The sequence below is a fragment of the Echinops telfairi genome, unplaced genomic scaffold (assembly GCF_000313985.2).
Source record: "Echinops telfairi isolate 266 unplaced genomic scaffold, ASM31398v2 ScPeMD7_1;HRSCAF=3_0, whole genome shotgun sequence".
Taxonomy (NCBI): Eukaryota; Metazoa; Chordata; class Mammalia; order Afrosoricida; family Tenrecidae; genus Echinops; species Echinops telfairi.
In genome coordinates this window covers 82,511,435-82,518,349 of record NW_022103896.1, presented here as the reverse complement: position 1 = coordinate 82,518,349, position 6,915 = coordinate 82,511,435, and the positions used below count along the sequence as shown (strand labels likewise).

General features: G+C 40.4%; 1 pseudogene; it reads right to left on the bottom strand.

Annotated features, from left to right (window-relative positions):
• Window positions 1-1,906: 1,906 nt before the first annotated feature.
• Window positions 1,907-3,511, bottom strand: LOC101638014 (annotated as a pseudogene).
• Window positions 3,512-6,915: the final 3,404 nt, after the last annotated feature.

Here is a 6,915-nt window from a genome sequence, read left to right as displayed (position 1 = left end):
AAGTCGGCAGGGCTTTCCCCAGCCTTGGGCTAGCTGCGCAGGGTGGAGTTCACCTAGATGGGTGTGGCGCTGGTGTAAATGCCCTAGGATAAGGCGACTGGTCTGGAGGTCAGCAGTGGAGTGTGAGAGAACAGGAAAGAGACAAAGAGGGGGGAAAAAAGTAAGCCCGCTGAGACTGGGCGGGGATACAGAGAAGAAAGGGAAACAAAAGTAACAATGTAGTTGAGTCCAGATCCCTACCTATGGCTGCAAGGGTTTGGGCTCTGCCCCGAGGCGGCAGTGACAAGCTGTGGCTGTGCTGAGAAAAACCCCCTGCATATCCCTCCAAGACTGTGGGGGCAGGGTGGGGTGGAGGGGGCATAGAGGGAAGAGAGAGAAACAAAAGCAACAATGTAGCTTAAACCCGATTTCTGGCTATGGAACTGCAATGGCTTAGTCCCTGCCCTGATGCAGGCGGCGGCAGACTGTGGCTGAGTTAATATTAAATCCCCTTATGAGCTCCAAATGGTCCCAGCTACAGCAGAGACAGTGGCGGGGCTAAGGTCAAGCTCTAGCCAGTCTCCACTGTGGTAAGCCAAATGCCCCCAGCACCTCAAAACCTTGTGGATCTGTGTCTACTTATCTTTATGATGCTCCTCCTGTGATCCAGCAGTGTTGAATTTCCCTCTTAATCACTTTCCTGTGCTGATTTCTGTAGAGTCCCTCTGGTATGTGTTACTCAGTCACCATCTTCCCAGAAGTCCTCCAAAGTTCTCTATTTATGTGGCTCATCAACCTTGTGTATCAACATTGTATAATAGAAATGTGAATGATAAATAAAAACCACAGGTGGAATTTTACATTTTCTAGTAGCTACCATAAGAAAAAGTAAAAGGTACTACTAGAAAAAATGTTTATTTCATTTAACTCAATGTTACCAAGCTGTTAACATTGCAATACGTAATCAATATAAAGTTATTAGTGAGATATTTTACTTTGTATGTATATCATATTTTTAAGATACAGTTTATATTTTACAGTATGGAATATCTTGAACTGGGCCACAGATTTTTGTTTTTGTTGTTGTTTTTGTTTTCATTTAAAAAATCACTTAAAATCAAAGGAAAAATAAAAGATCCTCCCAACCCTTCCTACCCTTTCTAAAATATCCCTGATAATAAATCCTATTAGAATCCATAGGAAGAATTGAGTGTTTGAGTATTAAATTTAAGTATGCTCTTCGGAATTTTTGTGTTTTTAAGTTGTTGACTATACACATATAAAAATAAAACAAAATATTAAAAGTGGAGCCTAAGGATTTTGCTTAAAATTAAGGATTTAAAGGGTTACCTTAAAATATGATTGAAGGGTTGTGCAGTGATCCTGTAGGGGCATGATGCTTTTACTTTTGTGTCCTACTCAAGGTTAAGGGCTTAGGTTCATATAAGACCATACTTTAAAGGTCATTACCTGAGGAGGCCCCTTGGGTGAGAGAGTGAAAAGGTATCTATGTGTTTTTCCATTGACAAGGAAAATCCACCCTGAGTCTAATAATTCATACATGGAATGTGGTAGGACAGTAAATTAGTCTGGGAAGGTTATAGGTAGTAAACCCAGACATGGAAGTGTGCTAGGTTTAAATGTTTTGCTCTGACCAGGTTCTCCCTCTCTCTGTGTATGTCTCTCTCCCCACCTCTCTCTGGGTTTTTAGTGCAGTCATTCAAGCCACAACATAGAGCGCTCTTTAGTGTCCTCCAGATTATTGATTCATGTCAAAGATGGTTTACGATTTACATCCCAAGGAAAATTATGCTACATAAAGATGATCCATTATTTTAACCAAAAAACTTCTTGGATAAAATCTAAAACATACTATTGCAATTGTGACCTTTGAAAAAAAAGGAAATTATTCTAAACCTAAGTAGAGTCACTCAACTCTTTTGTTGTTGTAGAAATTTTCTGCGTAGTTTAAATTGGTGTCTCGTTCTTTGTTGCATGAACTTCTCAGAGGATAGGAAAGCAGCAGCAGCATCTGGGGATGGAAAATCCTTTCCACATAGCTGAAGAGGCAATCCCAGTGCTTCCAGAGAAACACAATGAAAATCACAAGGAATAAAGTGCTGAGCATCCTGCTGCAGGACTTCATGATGGGAACCACACCATTGGCTACTGTGGAGACAAAGACTAAAAGGATTACCATGACGGCAAGAAGGATCTTGATGAATTGGCCCAGAAGGTTGCAGGCAGTGGCATTCTCTAGTTCTTTCAGTTGTACCATGTGGCTGCTGCTGCTGCTGCTGCTGCTGTAGCTCCCTCTTGGTGATTCAGATCTGGCATGCTTCCAGGGTCTACTATATGTCCCGGGCACTTTCATAGGACTGATGGGTGATTTTCTCTTCCATGCTGGCCAATTTCTGCTTCAAGTTACAAATTTCATTCTAGTTGCGCTCCCGTAGGTCATTTAGTTGTTCACATCTGTAATGCCCCTCTGACAAGGCCTACATTATTAAGAAATAATCCCTCTGATAATTCTCCTTGAGTAGTTCAAAGGATTCCTCTAGTCTGGCCTATATTTTTTGGATCACCTCGATCTCATGTAGTAGTAGATCAGATCCAGACCTCTGCACGTCTAGAATGTTTGTTTGGGAGCTGGATGCTCCTACAGCAATGCCTCCAGTGGTGCTGTTGGCTCCCACTGTGCCTGGTGTGGTTCTAGAATAATCCTCCTACTGAATTTTGGGTTTAAATAAAAGTTTAAAATTACTACCAAAGTCTTCTACCTGCCCTACCTCTAAAGCAGTGGTTCTCAACCTTCCTAATGCCACGACTCTTTAATACAGTTCCTCATGTTGTGATGATCCCCAAGCCATAAAATTATTTTTGTTGCTACTTCATAACTGTAATTTTGCTACTGTTATGAATAGGGTGACCCCTGTGAAAGAGTCGCTTGATCCCCAAAGGGGGTCTTGACCCACAGGTTGAGAACTGCTGCTCTAAAGAGTCCTTCAGGTTAGATATGCTGTGTGCACTATCAGACATTCTGAATCAATGAGGAAATCTCTCTGGGCTTTGAGATTAGAGCTACTGCAGCTGAATGGGTGGCCTAGGAGAAGCTGGCAAGTCCACTTTTGCCACTGTCTACGACTTCCTCACTGAAGCCAGTCACATTGGCTTTCACATCCTTTAGAACTTGGTGCATGTCCCTGAAGCATCCTTTGGCTGCCTTGGGAACCCATTCTGCTTCACCTCCCAGAGCTTCTGGTGGTAATACTCAAGCTTCTTTTGGAACAAGAGGATGGGATGGTTTGGGCAGATTTCTGGTTCTTCCTAAAGACCAGTTTATGTGGGCAGCTTGCTGCTTCTCTGCATTGTTGGCACGTTTTAATTACGCAGTAGCATTGTCATCCCAGGCTGTTTGGACAATCTTGATCTGCTTTGTAAACTTCATAATCTTCTGCTGCAGATGAACACTAGCAATCTTTGTGCACTGACGTTCTGGAGTTGCATCCAGAACCCGTGTGAACATTGCCATCAGTGTTAGAGGACACTGCACTGGAAATTTGAGCAAGGTCTCTTACTTCTATCTGCTCAATCTGCTGTGCAGTTGAGCCATCTCCTAGTAGACAAGCAACAGTACAGCTATTCCCATTGAAGGTGTGCTGGTAGGAGAGTCTGTTGTCTTAGATGAATACCTGCGGTGGCCTGACTGCATAGTAGCTGCCATCTTTTGGCCAGATTTCCTGTTGATTTGCGGACTTCCCTTTGGGCTTTATGGCTTCCCCCACCTATTTTGCGTACTTCCCTCTCTTCATTTAGGTAGCACTTGGATCTGATGCAGGACTTGATTCAGTGCTGTTGGTGGGTGGGGACATCATCACTCTCTCGACACATGCATTCTGGCTATTCAGAGCCATTTCAGGTTTTCAATCAGCCTGAACTTGCTGCACATCATGTGGATTTAGGAATGACCTCCTGCACTGGTGCTCGAAGAAATGCTTTAAGCCTTGTTCTGATTCAGTCTGCTTTCTGACCTCTGCACCTTGGGATTTGCCTGAGGATCAGGGTCCTCATATCAGGGTTCACTGGCTGAAGGCTCCATCACTAGATTTAATGTGCTGATTTGCAAATTCAATCATTTTAAAACACATCTAGGCTGTCAAATTAGATAGGCATTTGTTTCAACAGCGACCACCTATGCAGATAACGGAGGCTTCAGGCCTAACTGCCTTCCTCTTCTTCAAGCAATTCTGAGGTTACAGGATTCTTTTCTGAGAAGCTCCTCAAGTCCCTGCAAGAGATTTTGATGCTTCTCAGTTAGATGGCCGCTTGTATGTCTTCAAGCCTTTAAGACCCTGGATGCTATATCTTATGGTAACCAGGCACCATCAGCTTTCTTCACCACCTTTGCTTATGTTCACATTTTTCTTCAGCAATCGATTCAGGAAGGTGTGCATCCTGGAATGCCAATTTAAAAGAACAATATGTTCTTGTAATGAGTAAGTGCTTGAGTGGACCAGGCTGTTTTATTTTTGTTGTGTAATAGCTTTTGAGATCAAGTAGTACAAGACTTCTTACCTTGTTCTTTTTGAGAAGTTCCTTGCTTATTTTGGGCCTCTTCCATCACCATATAGAGTTGATGATTAGTTTTTCCATTTCTTAAAGAAACATGTTTGAGATTTGGATCATGATTGCATTCCATTTGTAGATTTCTTAAGTAGTATTGAAATTTTCACAACCTTAAGTCTTTCTATTCATGAACATATGAGAGTCTTCCATATGTGCATGTCTGTTTTGGTTTTGATAATAATTTTCTGTTATATTCTTGAAGTTTTTTTTTCCATCTCTCTTCAATTAATTTCTGCTTGTTAATCTTGTATCCTGGTACTTTACAAAATGCTTTAGGTGTTTCCAACAGTCTTTTTGTGGAGTCCTTGGGGCTGTCTCTGAATAAAATCATCTAGTCTGCAAATAGTGAGAACTTCACTAGTTTGCTCAATTGTATTCCTTCGATTGGTTTTTGTTCTCTAATTGTTTGGGCTAAGATTTCCAGCTGAATTAGAGTGGTGAGAAAGAGCATCCTTTTCTAGTTTCTGTTTTCAGGGCAACTGTTTTCAGTTTCCACTGATTGAGTGTGATAATGACTGTGGGTTTTCAAATGTTGAACCATCATTGCACCCCTGGTATGAATCCCATGTGGTAAGGAGGAATTATTTTTTTGATATGTTGTTAGATTCTATTTACCAAAATGAGGGATATTGGTCTGTAGCTTTCTGTCTTTGTGGGGTCGTTGCAGGGATTTGGAATCAGGGTTATACTGGCTTTGTAAACCGAGTTTGGAAGTTTTCATTTCCTTTATTCTGTAATCGTCTGTGCAGAAATAGTAATTGCTCTTTCCTGACTATTTGATAGAATTCTCTTGTGAAACCATGTGGTCCTGGGATTTTCTGGAAGTTTCTTGATGATCTTGTTTATTTCTTCTTTTGTTATGGGTCTCTTAAAGTTTTCTTATATCCACCTGCATTAATTTGGGTAGATGATATATTTGTAGGTACTTGCCCATTCATCCCACAATCTTTTAATAACCTGTTCTTTTTTTTAAATAACCATTTTATTGTGAGTTAGCTGAAAGCTTAGGAAGCAGCTTATCAGTTTTACATCCCAAAATTCATACACAGTTTCTTCCAACCCATCCATTGCAATGTCCTCAATGGATTATCACCCAGTCTGGGTTTCTTTGCCCCTGTTTTTCCTGTTTCTGTTCCTCCTTCTTCCCTTACCTTTTGAACTTTGATGCTTGGTAAATTATGCTGCCTTTTTGATTTTATGTGTGTGTTTTTCTTTAAGTTACAGAGATGTGTTTAGTTACAAACCTAAAGAGTGACTAAGAGCCATAGTCTGGGGGGTCCCACTTACTTTTCCCTCCCAGAAAAACTGTTCTCTATCATGATTGAGGATCCCCCCACCCCTATTATTCCCCTACTTTATCCAGGACCTTGCAGTGTGATTCTTTTCTGAGAAATTAGAAGTGTTATCCAGACACCATCTAATTCTTTTGATATCGGTTGTGGAGACTGATGTTTGCTTGACCCATTAATCCAATGAGTTCATTGTTTCTTTATATCTTATGATTTTCATCACTCTACTTTCCTACACATGGGTAACGTAGGTGGCTCCTCATGCATATTTAAGATCCCAGTCACTACTCATGCATAAAGGATGTGGAAAACTGTCTTGAACAATATTATGCTAATAGATTTTGGTGTTCTTCAAGACTAGGCTTCTGATTCTCTACTTCTAGTGACTCATTCCTTCAAGGAGTTTAACTCATTTGAACTGGATTTTGTATATGATGTGAAATATATGTCCTCTTTAATTCTTCTGCAAATAGAAATTCAGTTTGGTCAGCACCATTTCTTAAAGAGATATCTCTTCCCAATATAGTGTATTTCCACTCTTCAGAAAAAATCAATAGCTGTCTTCAGGTAAATGGGTTTACTTCTGAGTTCTTAATTTGGTTTAATTGTTCAATGTATGTCATTGTACCAGTACTAGTACTAGCTTGTTTTGACTACTGTGGCTGTGTCTTTGGTTTTAAGATGGAGAAGTGTGAGGCCTCCTACTCTTTAGCAATGCTTGGCTTGTACACGGTCTACTTACATTCCATATAAATTTGGTGATTAGTTTTTCATATCTTTAAAGAATGAGGCTAGAATCTGGATAGGGTTTGCATTATTATCTATAGATCACTTTAGGTAATATTGACATTTTCACAATGGTAAGTCTCCCAATCCATGAACATGGCACATTCTTCTAGTTATGTAAGTAATATAGCCATTCTTGCCTAGTAACTTTTGGACCAAGTTGTATATTGGGTGAATGTAGCAAGAATTAGATTTAGCAGTCAATTCTACTTCTTGACTATAAGACAAAAAAAAA